The following is an 18,366-nucleotide window of genomic DNA, read 5'->3' on the forward strand; positions in this document are numbered from 1 at the left end:
AGTCTGGGCTGGCCCCATGGCAATGCCAGCCACAGACTGCTGCAGAGCTCTGGGCACTCACCCCACAGCCCCAGCCCCTCTGAAGGGCAAAGCAGCTTTTACAGGGCAGAGAGGTGTCTCAGCCTCCCCAGCAGCCCCAGGCCTGGAGGCTGGCCATGACAGCAGGAAACAGAGGGCTGTGACAGTGTCCCTCCTGCCGTCATGCTCAGGAGATCCCCACCGCCAGCAGCCTGCTTCCCCCCTGTGCCAGTCCTGCTCCCCAGGACAGCGCGAGGGTCCTGGCCCTGGGGCTCCTCTGGTAGCTCCTGCTGCCCCAGCAGCACAGCAGCCTGCCCCAGCTGGACACACAGGAACGGGGTGCTCTTTTTATTTCTCCCCTCCACAGCCACGGTGCCCTGCTCTTCTCCCTGGACACCCCTTCTCCCCAGAGACCCTTTCCCCAGGTGAGTGTGTCCATGCTGGCCTGGCCGGCCGTTCCTGCACCCCTGGCCACGCTCCCCACAGGGCCCTGAGCTGGCGGTGCTGCTCTGCAGAGCGAGGGGACTGTGGTGCCCTGGGGCCATGGGGTGGCCCTGCACTGGCCATGCTGGTCAGGGTGAGAAGCAGACCCAGCCAGGCAGGGATCACTGCTGCTCAGCCCCTTTCCCTCTTCCACTTCCCAGCTGGCCTGTGACCAAGGAAGGTGCTCAGTAGGACCCTGACACATTTCCATATGCCTCTGTGTTTGGCTGCTGCACTAAACCTGACACGGGGTGTTTCAGCTAGGGTGTCATGGATCACTCTCCAGTGTCATGTCCCTTGGCCTTCTGCTTGCTAACAGCCCATCCGGGGACTGCAGAGAAAGAGCGCCCTTGGATGCAGCCCATCCGCTCCGTAGACTCCGAAGGGGTGAGTTTGCTTAAGGAGCCCCTGACCTGATCCTCATCCACTGCTGGTTGTTCTCTTCCTCCTTGAGTCCTGCCTGAGGGCACAAAGACCTGGGAGAGCTTGCTGGTGAAGACAGAGGAAAAGAAGACATTGTGTACTTCAGAGTGAGCTGCATCTACTCTTCCGAAATTCAGCAGTGGCCCACTTCACCTTTCTGTGGTTTTGTCATGGTTAAGGAAGATGTAGCAGCTTACCTTGTTGCCCTCTGACATCCCTTGCAAGCTTGACCTTTTGGGGAGCTTTGACTCGCCTAACACAACCCTTAATTCTCCAGACAACGTTTCTAAGCTCCTCCTTTGGAGCTTCTCCCTGCTTCCACCTCCTGCGTGCTGCCTTTGGCACTGGAGCTCAGCCATGAGGTTCCTGTTCAGCTCAGTGGGTTTCCTGAGGTGAGGGGTTGTTTCCCTGCATATCAGGACAGACCCTTCCTGTGCCTGGAGGAAGATGTCCTTAAAGGCCTCTCAGCTTTTGTAGGTTTTTCCCTTTCAGATCTTCCTCTCCATGGGATCTCCTACTACCAGGGCTCTGAGCAGGACAATGTCTGCTTCTCTGAGAGAGAGATCCCAAACCTGCGCTCTGCTGGTCTCCTGCCTTACATCCCTTGGGAACAGGGATGCAACTATTTCATGGTCACCACAGCCAAGGCTGACACTTCAACATCCCTGACCGGCCCCGACTCACCCTTTCGGCCAGCTTGGAACTTGGGAAAAGAAGTTAACCCCGAGATTCTCCAGGACCCCATGGGACTGTTTGCACCCAAGCACTTTGCCCGTCCAGTGAGTGCAAGGGTCACTGATCTGGAGACTTCCTTGGGCTGCCTCAGAAGCCTTTGTCCACTTCCTCACCCTGACTGAGTGGTTCTAACTCCCGCCTTCATGTCACCTTCACTGGTTTCTCCTCTGTTCCTCACCCATAAACACTCATGCAACCTGTCTTCTGCCCCACCATACATTCCATCTGCCCCATCCTTCATAGAGGGCATGCCCCGGTCTCATTCTCCCACCTTCCCCAACCACTCCCAGTGTCCCCTAAAGAGCCTGTATCTAGCCATGACAGTACCCAACGCTGTGCAACCTGTCCCACCATGTCACTGCAGTGGTTCCCTCAGAAGCTCCGTGATGGAATAAGGGGCTCCAGATGCTCCTGCCTGTGTCCCAGGCTGAGGGCATGGGTGCACACTCCGGTTGCAGCAGCTCAGCAAAGGCTTCTCATGGAGAAAACTGGAACCAAGCACCCAGGACCCCGCGTAAGCAAAGGCTTTGCTTCAGAGCAAAGATGTGCTGGGAAGGATGGCAGGTGGCAATGTAATGATGAAATGAGGTGCTCATGAAGACAACAAACCCTGCAGTCCCCGAGGCAGAGAAACACAGGCCTGGGCCATGATGGCCTTGCAAGAGAGGAGTTTGCTGCCTGAGCTGACTCAGCAGCACCTTGTGCCAGTCTCCAGGAACACAAGGTACCCCTGAGAAAGTCCCTAGGTGAGGTAAGCCTGCACTCCAGCCAGCCTGTGGACATCAGTGGCATGGGGTTTCTTCATATCATCAGGTAGGCGGGTAGAGGAGAGGGGAGAAGAAAACTGTCAGGGGTTGAGTGTCCAGGGACATGAGTGGAGACCCTGGTGTGATGTGCCTCCCAATCTTGCAGCACATGTGGGTGTAGACGAGATGGACCTTGCCTCCTTGCCGGGGTGCTGGCATTCAGGTGCTGGCACAAGGGCATCGGACTCCTTTGGGAGGCCCTGCTGTGTCTGCCCAGCCCCCACTCCAGTGGGACATGGCTTTCCTGGAGGTCCTGTGCCACATTTGCCAGCCACAGGCAGTTTCACTGGGCACCCCAGCCTCCCCTGGCATGGCACTAGAGGCCTTTCTGATGCCATGTAAAACAGAGCCTTGAAACAAGGTAGGTGCCTTCACTGCAGGGATGTGCACGTGCCTGAACTTTGCAGTGAGCTGAGCTCTAAGGAGTGCAGTGGATGGTGCTGCAAGACAGGTCTGACCCTCCTTCTCGTGCACTCCTCCTCTTGGTCAGCTGAAAGTCCAGCAGCTGCCATGGAAATGTGGGTCTGACAGATGTTCAGATGCCCTGAACACTGGGTGTAATGTGAGGTGGCCAAGGCACCCTCCCCACCAGCCCCACAGCTGATGCTCAGGCAGGTGTGGGTGTCCCAGGTATGCTCCATCAGAGCTTGCAGACACATCCACAAGTCTTGGACCACCCCTGGCACCTCAAATGCCACCAGAGTTTGTGTGAGAGCAGCTGACTGCCACCCCCATCCCCACGCATCCCAGTGGGGGCTCAGGGCAGGGGCTGGTCTGCAGGGACCTGTTTTGTGCACCCTGAGCTGAAGCAAGAGGAATCCCAGCGGCTGTGGGCCTGTGGGGTGCATGGGGGAGAGCCGAACCCCACTGCAGTCTCTGGCCTCCTCACCAGAGAAGAGACACCTTATGGGCTGAGGTGAATCGCTGCCCTACGCAGGGGGGGAAATGCCTGTCGCTGACGAGGTGTCCCGCCTGGCAATGTGATGGGGAGAGGGCTAAAGGGACAGGAGCATTTACACCTCTCGCAGACCACTACGCCATTTTTGGGAAAAATACCACTTCTAAAATCCATCTCTCCAGCATTCAGAGAGGGACAGCAATGACATCAGTCTGTGTCAATCCCCGCTCCCCAGGAGAGACCCTGCTGCCTCTCAGTCGCTGTCAGCCCTTAGAGCCCCAGGGACACCTGGAGGGAGCCCAGAGGGGCAGAGAAAGTGGTGCCTTGGGCTGGGCCTCTGCTGCTGAGCTGGGCTGGGCTCCTGGGATGGAGGGAGCTGCTGGCAAGTGGGCAGCACTGCAGAGAGACAGCTCTGCCCAGGAGCAGCTCCTCTGCAAAGGGCAGCAGGCCTGAGGGCACTGCCTGCAGGCAGCGAGGGGAGAGGAGCGAGGCAGAGAGAGGTTAAAGGCAGCCCGGAGTGGGAGAACGCTGAGAGCTCATTATGGGAAAAATCTTCACAGCCCTTGACAGGGTAAGTCCCTGGAAGCAGGGCAGTGAAGCTGCAGTTGCGGGAGGGATCTCCAAAAGCTGCTACATGCCACAGCCTGTGGAATCTTTAAGGAGGATTCTCACAGTTTCTCTAGTGCAGAGGAGGAAGGCACATTCCAGAGCAGGTTTTCCCTGCTGCACCATCAGAGGAACAGGGCATGATGGCTGCCTTCCTCCGGGGATGACTGCAAGGATGTTAAGCTGAGTGAACAGCCACGGATGCCCAGGGCTGTCCTTCAGAGCAGGGTCCCTGTGCCCCAGCGGTCTATGTGCCAGGGTCAGTGCTCAGCCTGCCCGGGGAGCTCCCAACGGCGCTGTGGGGAGAATCTGTGGGTGGAAGAAGGGACCCCTGGTAGGGCAGGGTCCTTCTGCTCTCGAGAGGGTGCTGCATGGGTCAGGGCTGCTCACAGCTCCAGTTCCCCCCCAGAATATTTCCTGAGATGTTTCAAGGAGAAGGTTCTGGCAGGGATTACCATAAAGATAATGAAGATTTCCTCAATTTGTTTTCAATTTCCTACATGGAGTGGGGAGGATAGGGGAAAAGGGATAAATGGAAAAGGACCTGTCAACTTTGAAGAAGTCCCTGAGACTGCTGAGCGAGTGATCACTAAGTCTGATGGGACTTGTTCTTGCTGCCAGGCTCTCCGGCAATGGGAATTTTTAGCTGCAAAGTCACAGGAGGATCTTGTGGGTCCTTTCATGCATTTGTGACCATGGGAACACATGTCTCAGCTTTCCTCTAACCTGTGTGGCTGTGGGCAATGCAGTCTGTGGGGCTGGGGTATGAAGTGAATCATACTTAATCAGATGCCATCATTACGACACTTGGCCATCTCCTTGAGGATTCCTTCCAAGCTGTGAGCTTCCCTCCAGGATGAAAACCTGGCCTATAGCACCTTTGTGATATCTGAAGGCACCATGGAGAAGATCAGAGATGCTACGACAGAGAAGATGCTGATGGGTTTGTGAAATGAGCCATGTGTGTCCTGGGCTAGAAGTGGGGTGCTGAGACCTTAGGAGAGGGTGAGACATTTAGTGGTCTGAGGTGGATCCCTCTGCTCACAGCAGTGCATGGTGGCTTTTCAGGGTAATATGGGAGTGTGATCACCCTCCACCTCAGAAAGGTGCAGGCCCAGGGCAGCTGGGAGCCAGACGGAGGGACAGACCAGCTCCCCTCCCTCTGCACTAAGCCACAGGCACTCCTCTTGCCTCGCAGGACTCCCTCTGTTCTCCCTGAGTGCAGCACAAATGCTGGGGCTTTCTGACATGCAAGAACACTCCCCTGGGTGCGAGGGGAGGAGGAGCTGTAAAAGAACCAAACCTCTCAAAGGGTTTGTGCAGGAGGTGGAGGTTGTATGAGAAATGGCTTTGATTTTGCTCAGAGAAGTCCCCCTAACTTGTCAGTCTTTTCCTCCTTGGACAGTGTCCCATGCCCAGAGGCAGCAGGTGTCCAATGACAGCTCCATCACACAGTTTCTTCTCCTGGCATTCGCAGACACACAGGAGCTGCACCTCTTGCACTTCTGGCTCTTCCTGGGCATCTACCTGGCTGCCCTCCTGGGCAACGGCCTCATCATCACTGCAGTAGCCTGCAACTACAACGTCCACACTCCCATGTACTTCTTCCTCCTCAAACTTTCTGTTCTTGACCTGGGCTCCATCGCCATCACTGTCCCCAAAGCCATGGCTAATTCCTTCTGGGACACCAGGGTCATCTCCTACGCAGGTTGTGCTGCCCAGGTTTTCTTTGTATTCTTCTTGATTGCCTCAGAGTATTCTCTCCTCACCGTCATGGCCTATGACCACTATGTTGCCATCTGCAAACCCCTGCACTACGGGACCCTCCTGGGCAGCAGAGCTTGTCCACATGGCAGCAGCTGCCTGGGGCACTGGGTTCCTCAATGCTCTCCTTCACATGGCCAATACATTTTCACTCCCCGTCTGCCATGGCAATGTTGTGGACCAGTTCTTCTGTGAAATCCCCCACATCCTTAAGCTCTCTTGCTCACAATCCTACCTCAGGGAAATTTGGCTTCTTGTGGTTAGTCTCTTAGTAGCATTTGGGTGTTTTGTTTTCATTGTGCTGTCCTATGTGCAGATCTTCAGGGCCGTGCTGAGGATCCCCTCTGAGCAGGGACGCCACAAAGCCTTTTCCACGTGCCTCCCTCACCTGGCCGTGGTCTTCCTGTTAGTCAGCACTGGCATGTTTGCCTACCTGAAGCCCCCCTCCATCTCCTCCCCATCTCTGGCCCTGGTGATGGCAGTTCTGTACTCGGTGGTGCCTCCAGCAGTGAACCCCCTCATCTACAGCATGAGGAACCAGGAGCTCAAAGACGCACTGAAGAAGCTCATTCAATCAGCAGTCTTTCAGCAGCAATAAGCTGCCCATGTCTCTTCACAAGTGATTTCCAATGTATCTGGGGAATCTCCTGTGCTTTGGGCATTTAATCTGTGATCACTGTGTTTCTCCAGGAATGTCTACATGCAGTTCGCTTCTCCAGAGGCATGAAGCCAGTCTGTCTGACCCAAAGGTCTTTGCACATGTGCCTGGCTCAATGGTACAGTGGCCTCCCATGTCACACCTCTGTAATAAATGGGGGTTTCCTCAGTCCTGGTGTCTGGAGGTTGGGCTCTTTTTCCAAAGCTGAGGTCTGGAACAGGCTGAAGGGATTGCCCCCAAAAGGCCGTGCTGCTGTGCTTTGATTCTCTATGGGCTGAGGGCAGTAGAGCTCAGGGCAATGTGTTAGGGAATGGGACTGGAGGGAGCTTTCAGTGGTGCCCGCCCTATTCGGCCACTTCCAGCACTGGCCACTCTCCACAGGTTTATGGGTGAGTTTTGCTGCATGGCCTTTTTTGCCTCCTCCTGTTGGGCTCAGGGCCTGCACTGGGGGAATGGCCATCCCTGTTCGACCTCTCTCCTTGTCCAGACCCTGGCAGACCCCAGAGCAGGGATGTCTGTGAAACTCCACATGGGATGCAGATAGGGCTGGGTAGGTTCCAGGACCTGGAGGAAGCTGTCTCAGTTAGGAGGAACAGAAGGGGGACAGGGCACAAGCGATGTTGTCCTGGTTTCAGCTGGGATAGAGTTAATTTTCTTCTTAAAAGCTGGTATAGTGCTGTGTTTTGGGTTCAGGATGAGAACAATGTCAATAACACACTGATGTTTTGGTTCGGGCTAAGTAGTCCTAAGTTGTTGCTAAGTAGTGCTCACACTGGTCAAGGCACACCAGGTGCAAGAAGCTGGGAGGGGGCACAGCCAGGACAGCTGACCCAGACTGGCCAAAGGGCTGTTCCATACCCCATGACTTCATGCTCAGTATAGAAGCTGGGGAAGAAGGAGGAAGGGGGGGATGTTCTGTGTGATGGCGTTTGTCTTCCCAAGTAACCGCTACACGTGATGGAGCCCTGCTTTCCTGGGGATGGCTGAACACCTGCCTGCCCATGGGAAGGAGTCAATGAATTCCTTGCTTTGCTCTGCTTGTGTGCGCGGCTTTGGCTTCACCTATTAAACTGTTCTGTTTTATTGTACTTCAATTATTAAACTGTTCTTATCTCAGCCCAAGAGTTTTCTCACTTTTCCTCTTCTGATTCTGTCCCCCATCCCATTGTGGGGGAGTGAGTGAGCGGCTGTGTGGTGCTGAGTTGCTGGCTGGGGTTAAACCACGACACCGCCACAGGCTGCTGCAGAGCTCTGGGCACTCACCCCACAGCCCCAGCCCCTCTGAAGGGCACAGCAGCTCCTGTCTCAGCCTCCCCATCAGCCCCAGGGCTGCAGGCTCACCATGGCATGAGCAAATGGAGGTTAGGGAAACTGCAGGAAGCATGGTCTCTGGTCCAGGAGACGCCCACCACAGACTGACTCTGTTCCATCATTGTCAGCCCCTGTCCCCACGCCAGCACAAGAGTCCTGGCCAGGGGACAGAGCAGCCTGCCTCGAGTGGGTGCCTGCAGAAAGAGGTTTCTCTTTCTCATGGATTCCTCCCTGCAGGCACAGAAATGCTCCCTTGCTCTTCTCCACAGTCATCCCTGCTCTCCAGAGAGGCTTTCCCCAGGTCAGCATGTCTGTGCCGGCCTGGCCAGACATTCCTGGTTCCTGCAAGGTCCCACGCTGGCATTGCTGCTCTGCAGAGGGAGGGGGCTGTGGTGCCCTGGGGCCATGGGGTGACCCTGCACTGGCCATGCTGGTCAGGGTCAGAAGCAGACCCAGCTGGAGCAGGAGCACTGCTGCTGAGCCCTTTTCCATCATCCCTGATTGCTCAGGAGCCAAGGACAGGGCTGGGCAGGACCACGGGGTGTCTCTAATGGCACACAGGGCAGGGGATGGCTGCACTGGATCCAGCCCATGGGGTTTCCAAGAGGTTGCCCTGAAACACTCTCCAGTCTTATGGCCCTTTGCCTGCTGTCTCCTCACATCCTCTCCTGGCATTGCAGGGCCCTTGTTAGCCTGTGAGCTCCTCACATTCACCTTTTCCTCTGGGACACTCTTCCTTGGATGGTCACTCATTTTATGAGATGCCACTCACTGCCCACCCAGACTCACACACTGTCCCTGGAGATCCCCTGAGCTCTCCTGGCAGCTCTCAGTTCCTCTTCAGGATGGCATCTGCCATCAGCCCCACTGCAGGTGGGACAGCACCAGGCAGATATGTCAAAGACCGGTTGCTCTTTCAGGGGACATATGCAACCAAGAAGGGAGGTCTTCATCCATGCCTTGGTCCCTAACACATCACCGTGGGACTCTCAGATTGTCACCCTGAATCCATCAGAAGCCCAGAAGAGCAAAAGTCCTTCTGAGGGAGAACCCTATTGGGTGTATTCCTGACAGCAGCTTTGGAAGAGGCGCCCAGCCTTCTGGCCCTGTCCTGAGGAGCCCCTTTGGTTATGAGGGTGCTTGCATGGAGACCAGCTCTGATAGAGTGGTTCACGTGGCCTGCTCCTGCCCTCAGCCACAGGGATGCCACCATACAGATAACAGGACTGTCACAAGTTGCACGAGACCTTAGGGGCAGCAGAAATAAAAGGGCACAGCAGAACAGTGTGGAATTGAGGAGAGACCAGCACTGAAAAGGCAATGTCCTGCTGCTGTCCTTGGCCATGGCTCCAGGAAAGCAGCAGCCCCAACGCGCAGGCGGCAGAGGGATAGTGCCCACCAGGGCTGCTCCTCCGTGAGGTAGCTGGGCATTTGCCTCCTGAAGCCCTCCTGCCGGTTGGGGCTGTTCCCCCAGCTCCAGAGGAGATGTGAAGAGATGGGAGCTGAGACAAATGATTTTCTACTTGTTTCTTTATTGAATTCATCTAAATGGGGAGCTTGGATCCATAGGTACATGAGGACTTTGGGTCAAGAAAAGGCAGGTAGGAGGCCAAGAATAATATTATCACAGGTATGAACAAAAAAACAACACCCCAAATATCCCACAAAGGAAAAATAAAGACACGTATGAAGAAAAGTTAGTCCAGGCTATTCCTCTGATACTGTGGGAGCCCGAGTGGGACAATGGGCACCTTCTTAATATGAAGTAGCTTGTAATCAAATACTTCACACTGCATCCTTCATTTCCTTGTTCCTCATGCTGTAGATGAGGGGGTTCACTGCTGGAGGCACCACCGCGTACAGAACTGCCACCACCAGATCCAGGGATGGGGAGGAGATGGAGGGGGGCTTCAGGTAGGCAAACGTGCCAGAAGTGACATACAGAGAGACCACGGCCAGGTGAGGGAGGCACGTGGAAAAGGCTTTGTGGCGTCCCTGCTCAGAGGGGATCCTTAGTACGGCCCTGAAGATCTGCACATAGGACAGCACAATGAACACAAAACACCCAAATGCTAACAAAGAACTTAAAATAAGGAGCCCGGCTTCCCTGAGGTAGGCGTCTGAGCAGGAGAGCTTGAGGATCTGTGGAGGTTCACAGAAGAACTGGTCCACAGCATTGCCTTGGCAGAGTGGTAGTGAAAATGTATTGACAGTGTGAAGGAGAGCATTGAGAAAAGCACTGCCCCCGGCAGCTGCTGCCATGTGGACACAAGCTCTGCTGCCCAGGAGGGTCCCGTAGTGCAGGGGTTTGCAGATGGCAGCAAAACGGCCATAGGCCATGACAGTGAGAAGGGCACACGCTGCTCCAAGGAAGAAGAAAAGCAGAAAGAGCTGGACAGCACATCCCAAGTACGAGATGTCCCTGGTGTCCCAGAGGGAATTGGCCATGGCTTTGGGACAGTGGTGGAGATGCAGCCCATGTCAAGGAGGGAGAGGTTGAGGAGGAAGAAGTACATGGGTGTGTGGAGGTGGTGGTCACAGGCTACAGCAGTGATGATGAGGCCGTTGCCCAGGAGGGCAGCCAGGTAGATGCCCAGGAAGAGCCAGAAGTGCAAGAGCTGCAGCTCCCGTGTGTCTGCGAATGCCAGGAGGAGGAAGTGGGTGACAGAGCTGCTGTTGGACATTTGCTGTTTCTTGACATGGGGGCACTACTCAAAAAATGAAAGGACAGGTTAAAATCAAGACAGACTCCTCTGAGCAAAACCACTCCAGTTTTCATCGCAATACCCTCCAAGTGAAGTGCATTTCCTTTCTCTGGTCTGCGCTGGCTGAGTGTGGTGTACCGAGCAGGACCTCTGCTCATGTGCTGCTGAGGAGTCAGCTTTGCTCTGCTGCAGTGGCTACATGGGAGCTGGTTTGTGACAGCTCCATTGCTCTCAAGGGATGTCAGACGTAATCCGCCTTTAACAGAAAAGTTCAATATCTGCACTCATGACTCTGAAGAGTGTGGGCTGCAGAAAAGAGGCTTAGCAAGTCTTTATAATAATTTTGTTTGTGGTTTTTATTTTCAACCATCACAACCGGTGGGTATCCCATTTAGGGATAGAAATCCTCATTTTTATGACTGAAAATGTAAGTGTCTTGAGAAAGGACATACAAAAGGGCTCAGATATTTGTAGCTTAGTGCAGAGTCAGGAGAGCTGCAGTGTTACAGAGTCATGGAATCATAGAATCATTTAAGTTGCAAAAGATCTTTAAGATCATCGAGTCCAATCGTTAATGTAGCACTGCCAAGTCCACCACTAAACCATGTTCCTAAGCACCACGTCCACACATCGTTTAAATACTTCCAGGGATGGGGACTCAACCACTTCCCTGGGCAGCCTGTTCCACTGCTTGACAACCCTTTTGGTGAAGAAATCTTTCCTAATAGCCAATCTAAACCATTTCCTCTTGTCCTATCGCTTGTTACTTGGGAGAAGAGACCAACTCCCACCTCACTACAGCCTCCTTTCAGGTGGTTGCAGAGAGCAATAAGGTCTCCCCTCAGCCTCCTCTTCTCCAGGCTGAGCACCCCCAGCTCCCTCAGCCACTCCTCATAAGACTTGTGCTCCAGCCCCTTCACCAGCTTTGTTGCCCTTCTCTGGCCGCGCTCCAGCACCTCGATGTCCTTCTTGGAGTGAGGGACCCAACACTGAACACAGGATTTGAGGTGCAGCCTCACCAGTGCCCAGTACAGGGGAACCATCATTTCCCTAGTCCTGCTGGCCACACTATTCTTGATACAGGCCAGGATGCCATTGTCCCTCTTGGCCACCTGGGCACACTGCCAGCTCATATTCAGCCGGCTGTCTACCAACACCCCCAGGTCCTTTTCTGCCAGACAGCTCTCCAGCCACTCTTCCCCCAGCCTGTAGCGTTGCATGGGGTTGTTGTGACCCAAGGCACTGAGCCTTGTTGAACCTCCTACAGTTGGCCTCGGCCCATCGATCCAGCCTGTCCAGATCGCTCTGTAGGGCCTTCCTGCCCTCCAGCAGATCAACACTCCTGCCCAACTTGGTGTCGTTGGCAAACTTACTGAGGGTGCACTCGATCCCCTCATCCAGATTATTGATAAAGATACTAAGCAGAAGTAGGCCCAATACTGAGCCCTGGGGAATACCGCTTGTGACCGGCCACCAACTGGATTGAACTCCATTCACCACCGCTCTTGGACCTCATCATCCAGCCAGTTTTTTACACAGCAAAGAGTACTTGGGCCCAAGCCATGAGCCGCCAGTTCCTCCAGGAGAATGCTGTGGGAAAAAGTGTCAAAGGCTTTACTGAAGTCCAAGTAGACAACATCCACAGCCTTTCCCTCGTCCACTAAGCAGGTCATCTTGTCATAGAAGGAGATCAGGTTGGTCAAGCAGGACCTGCCTTTCATAAACCCATGCTGACTGGGCCCGATCCCCTGGTTGTCCTATACGTGCCGCATGATGGCACTCAGGATGATCTGGTCCATAACCTTCCCTGGCCCCGCTGTCAGACTGACAGGCCTGTAGTTCCCCAGATCCTCCTTCTGTCCCTTCTTGAAGATGGGCATCATATTTGCTAACCTCCAGTCGACTGGCACCTCCCCACTTAGCCAGGACTGCTCATAAATGATTGGAAGTGGCTTTGTGAGCACTTCTGCCAGCTCCCTCCGTACCCTCGCGTGGATCCCATCTGGCCCCATAGACTTTGTGTGTGTCTACATGGTGTAGCAGGCCGCTGACCATTTCCCCTTCCATTATGGAGGCTTCATTCTGCTCCCCATCCCTGTCTTCCAGCTCAGGGGGCTGGGTACCCCGAGAACAACTGGTCTGACTATTAAAGACTGAGGTAAAGAAGGCATTGAGTACCTCAGTCTTTTCCTCATCCTTTGTCACTATCCAATTAAGGATGGAGATTCTCCTTAGCCCCTTTTTTGTTGCTAATGTATTTATAGGAACATTTTTTTGCTGCCTTTTACGGCAGTAGCCAGATTAAGTTCTAGTTGGGCTTTGGCCCTTCTAATTTTCTCCCCGTGTAACCTCACAACATCCTTGTAGTCCTCCTGAGTTGCCTGCCCCTTCTTCCACAGATCATAACTCTCCTTTTATTCCTGAGTGCCAGCCAAATCTCTCTGAGCTCTGAGCTCTCTCTGCCCACCAGTCTTTTTTCCCATCTGTGCTGCCCTTTCGCTTGTGCTGCCTTGAAGATGACTTCACACACAAATTTCTCTTTAAAACCCCAAACAACTGAACTCGTATGGCAGCAGGGGAGCACTGGTTCAATGGGCAGATCTGCAATCTCTTCTCTCTACCAGCCCAGAGATGGAGCTGTGATGAAGAGAGCAGGACAGGAACCCTCACAGAGAGGAGCAAAGGATTCTGAGAGGAGAGTGCCAAGCCCCAAGGAAAGGCTCAGCACTTCCTAGGATCCCGCAGGAGAGCTGTGCCTTTCTGGGGGCAGCTCACAAGCCCAGCAGGACAGGCAAAGCAAAGAGTCAGGGATCCCGAAGATGACAGGTTCTAAAGAGAGAGCCCGAGCACTGCCCAGCAGACAATGCCCAGAAGACATCTACAGTGAAAGACAACAAAAGAGCTGCCGGAGAGCACCTTCCCCCAGTGCTTGTTTGCAGTTCCCCCCACCCCTTGCCCCTGTCTCTGCTGCCTGGAGCTGTCCCTGCCAGGAGCTGTTTCTCTGGCCCCAAGCCTCCTCCCTGTCAGCGCTCACAGAGCCCATCCCACCTGCTGTGTGCTCAGCTCTGCCCTGCAGACACCTCCCAGCAGCAGGGCACTGCCCAGGGGCCTCTCTGTGTGTGCAGGCTCTGATGGGAACCTCAGATCAAACCTGATGAGGCTGGAAAAGTGATACTGATGCTGTCTGTAAGCCACGGTATGTTGACTTCTGATACTGCCTGGTTTATTCACTTTGAAGAGTAAAAGAGTTGCAATTTCAGTGCCTTCTCCAGAACTGAGAGATGAATTTCTGTGTCCCATTGCCCACCCAGACAACCCAGAGTAGAAGACTGAAAGAACAGGATCCTTCCCTTTTGGGTAGCCCCTGCCTTGCTCTGCTTCTTGGAAAGTCTTCTCCTGGGAATGCCCTGTAGTGATCTGCTGCTGTGAGCAGCCCTGACCTGCGCAGCACCCACTCGAGAGCAGGACCCTGCCCTGCCAGGGGTCGCTCCTTCCACCCACAGCTTCTCCCCGCATCGCTGTGGGGAGCTCCCGGGGCAGGCTGAGTGCTGACCCTGGCAGGCGGCAGAGTCCCTGCCCCAGCACACAGCCCCTGGGGTGCAGGGACCCTGCTCTGAAGGACGGCCCTGGGCACCCCTGGCTGAACACCCATATGCACACCTCCACAACCATCCCCGGGAGAAGGCAGCCGTCCTGTTCTGTCCCTCTGATGGTGCAGCAGGGAAGCTGTGCTCTGGAGCACATCCTTCTCCTCTGCGTTAGAGAAACTAAGAGAGTAATACTGACAGATCCCATAAGCTGTGGGATGTGCCAGCTTTTGATGGTCCCTCCAGGAACTGAAGCTGCATTGCCCTACACCCAGAGACTTACCACATAGAGGGCTGTGAAGATTTCTCCCCCAGTGAGCTCTCCTCCCACTCCCAACTGCCTTTAAGCTCTCTCAGCCTCGCTCCTCTCCCCTTGCTGCCTGCAGGCAGCGCCCTCAGCCCTGTTGCCCTTTGCAGAGGAGCTGCTCCTGGGCAGAGCTGTCTCTCTGCAGTGCTGCCCACTTGCCAGCAGCTCCCTCCATGCCAGGAGCCCAGCCCAGCTCAGCAGCAGAGGCCCAGCCCAAGGTACCACTTTCTCTGCCCCTCTGGGCTCCCTCCAGGTGTCCCTGCGGGTCCAGGGGAACCTGCTGGGAAACAGGCTGAAGGCATCTCTGATGTTCCCTCCCTCAGGTGGGGAGTGACGCTGCTTTCCACCAGTGTCATTTCTCCCATCTGAAGAAGAGTTAGGTCCAAGAATCACCTTATCATTGTCCCATCTTTAGGCAGGACACCCAGGCAAGGACAGGGAATGATCTCATTTACCATTGCTGAGGGAAGGGATTCAGCCTCCATTCATGTCTGTAGTCCTCAGTTTCCCCCATGCACAGCAGAAACCCACAGGAGGTGGGATTCCTCTTGCCTCAGTTCAGGTGTGCACACAATAGGCACCTGCATGTGAGCTCCTTGGCTCAGCTCCCATGCTCATGAATGGAGATGGAGGCCAGGACTGAGGTGTTCAGATGCAAAGACCTGGTGACCCCTGAAGTTCCAGAGGTGCTCCAAGGTACGTGGAGCCAGCTGCAAGCCCTCGTGGAGCAATGCTGAGAGACAGGGCAGCATCTGGGGACATCTTCTTGGAGGCTGGTGGGGAATCTTTGGCCAAATGAAATGACATCAGATGCCCCCTTTTAGGATGATAGAACTTGTCTCTATTTGTTACCTTCTGGGCAGCCTATGCAGGGATTCTTCTGCTGAAATGGCATCATGTACCATAGGCAGAGCTAAGTTTCCCTCTGTCTTTTCATCAGCCACGTTTACTGGATCTCCATTGACTCTAATGATGGTGGCGTCAAGAACATTCTCACATTGCCTGATCAAATTCAGGGCAGTTATTCCGTGTAATGCCAATTCCAGGCCCGTAATGTCATGTGAGGTGCCAAGGCTCTCACACACAGCCACAGGCATTTGGCAGGGACAGCGATGGTCCTGTACAGGAAAGCCATCCCCATTCAGAGTGAGCGTGTGTCAGACACCCGGCAGCATTGCCCGCAGATTCGGTGCCTTGGTGGAAGGAACTGATTGCTAGCTCTGCAGTGGGGCAAGGCCTGTCCTTCTCTATCCAGTGGATGTAGGGCAGTCCATGACTAGGAGAAACATCACCTTGAGGGTCTCCGTGCATGTGCCTACCCTTTCAAACTTCTTTTTTTACTCTCCATCAACCTTTACTCACCCCCCAGGAAAACACAGTCAAGGAACAGACAAACCATTTTCACGGTGGGCCTGTCAGTAGCACCTTGTCATTCCTGGAGACCAGCTTCACCTCCACCAAAGGTCCTAAGGGGCAGAACAGACACCACTGACAAATAACCCGCTTCCTGCCAGGGCTGCCCTTCCCAGCCCTGGTTCTCTCTGTCCTTGCAGTCTGCTCACTCTCTTAGCAGTCAATTTCAGCTTTAAGTTTCCATCTGCCAACCCCTCTGGCATGTCTCTGCTCTGAAGCCAAGCCTTTGCCCACATGGGGTCCTGGACACTTGGTGCCAGGTTTCCCTAAGACAAGTCAGAGCTTGGCCTGGTGCTACAGCTGAGTGCTACAGCCCAAACGGGCACCGATGCCCTCAGCCAGGGGCATAGGCAGGACAAGCTGGAGCCTGTGCTTTTTGACATCGATGGAGTAACTGCCAAGGCATGGTGGGACAAGTCACGCAGCTTGGGGTGCTGCGATGGATGGCTCCAGACTTTTCAGGACAGACAGCCTGGAAGGATCAGGAGTTGGGTTTCCTCAAAGTGAAGAAGCTGCTTGGATGTCTGGAGCTCCTTACTGGGGCAAGTGAAAAGCTGGCTGAGCCCTGGTGAGTGAGGGTCAGAGGAGGCGCCAGTGAAGTTGTGACATCGTGGTGGGAGACAAGGAACCCTCAGTCAGGGTGAGAAAGTGGGCATAGTCATAGACTCATAGAATCATAGAAACATTTAGATTGGAAAAAGCCTGTAAGATCATCGAGTCTGACCATCAACTTAACGCTGCCAAGTCCACTGCTAAACCACGTCCCTAAGCACCGCACGTCTTTTAAATATCTCCATGGATTAGGACTCAGCAGCTTCCCTGGGCAGCCTGTTCCAATGCCTGACAACTCTTTTGGTGTAGAAATTTTACCTAATATCCAATCTAAATCTCCCCTGGTGCAACTTGAGGCCACTTCTTCTTGTCCTATCGCTTGCTACTTGGGAGAAGAGACCGATAGGCACCGCAAGGAAGTCTCTGGATGTAGAAGCCTGGGTCTCACTGGGGTCTTTAATGACGTTGGCATTTCCTGGAAGAGGAACACAGCAGCATGCAAACAGCCCAGGCAGTTTCTGGAGTGTCTTGGGAGAACTTAGCACAGCTGCTAACACACTTGAAACTTGAAAGTCAATTCAAGGGCATCATAATAAGCTGTTACTACTTCAGGGACAGCTAAAGAAGGAGCAAAGCTAATATGGGACCACTGCTAAAGAGTAGGTAGAGACAGATCTGAGATATTTTGTGTGCTCTTTGTCTCCATTATCACCAGCAAGCTCTCCCAGGCCTTTGTGCCTCAAGGCAGGACTCTAGAGGAAAACAGCCAAGAGTGGAGAGGAATCAAATAAGGGGCTACTGGAGCAAACTCAAATGTTACCCATGAAAAGAGACTGGATGTATAAACCTGTATTCACACAGAGGGAGAGAAAGCGTCACCAGCTTGCTGGTCCATGTCCATGGCCCATGAAACAAGAATGAGAATTTACAGACCAGCGTCCAAGTTATGAAGATGAAGACTTCTTACACACTCAGTACACCGAGGTCTTTCCTGCATATGTTTCAACTTCTGCCTAACATCTCCCTCCAGGGGTTGATGCAGTTGCCCACACAGAGGCGTCCACTGCCTCCAGGATCCCCGGGGGTAGCTGAGGCCCCCACCTGGGACTGGGCAATGTGACCCAGAGCTGACGGGAGCCTTTCTGGAGCAGGAGCTGGTGGTCAGGCAGGGTGGGCCAGAGCATCTCAGTGAGACAACGGATTTCTCTTCCTTGAGTAGAAAGGGAAGCCTGGAGAATTGCACGCAAGCTGTCCAGCGCTGGAGGAGAATGAGAAATGAGTGAGTCTAGATGCTGCAGAGTCTACTTGAAGATGCTCCTGTGACCCAGATATGTTTCAGTTAGAGCAGATTTGACTATTCAAAAGAGAGCTTTTCATTCACTTTGTGTCTTTGCTTCCCTCTGTGAATCGATGGAGCCTGGGACTTCAGTGTGTGGCTCACTGCGAGCAAATATGGACAAAGTGCAGGGCAAGGAATGCTTTGGGGGGGTTTTAGGATCTGTGCTTGACACAAAAATGTGTTTTCTGTTGACCTAAGGCCATCCACTGCCAAAAGAGGCCTTCAGAGGAGGTAATGTGGACTTAATGGATGGAGTAATTACATCAGTGGACAAGAGAAATGCTACGGATGTCATCTGTCTGGCCTTCTGTAAGGCCTTTGACATGGGCCCCAACAATATCCTTCTCTCTAAATTGGAAGGCTATGGATTTGATGGGTGGACTGTTCGGTGGATAAGGAATTGGCTGGATGGTCACCTCCAGATGGTAGTGGTCAATGGCTCGATGTCCAGATGGAGAACAGTGATGAGTGGTGTCCCGCAGGGGTCCGTTCTGGGGCCAGTGCTGTTCAATATCTTTATCAATGACATAGACAGCGAGATCGAGTGCACCCTCAGCAAGTTTGCAGATGACACCAAGCTGAGCAGTGCAGTCGACACGCCTGAGGGACAGGACTCCATCCAGAGGGACCTGGACAAGCTTGAGAAGTGGGCCTGTGTGAACTTCATGAGGTTCAACAAGGACAAGCGCAAGGTTCTGCACCTGCGTCGGGGCAATCCCTGGTATCAGCACACGCTGGGGGATGAAGGGATTGAGACCAGC

The 18,366-nt window shown here is 54.0% G+C and overlaps 1 pseudogene; it reads left to right on the forward strand.

The window, feature by feature from the left end:
• Nucleotides 1-4,869: 4,869 nt before the first annotated feature.
• Nucleotides 4,870-6,331, forward strand: LOC148050647 (olfactory receptor 14J1-like; annotated as a pseudogene).
• Nucleotides 6,332-18,366: the final 12,035 nt, after the last annotated feature.

This window comes from Nipponia nippon, unplaced genomic scaffold (assembly GCF_047370975.1).
Source record: "Nipponia nippon isolate SJK-2023a ecotype South Korea unplaced genomic scaffold, ASM4737097v1 scaffold_77, whole genome shotgun sequence".
NCBI lineage: Eukaryota > Metazoa > Chordata > Aves > Pelecaniformes > Threskiornithidae > Nipponia > Nipponia nippon.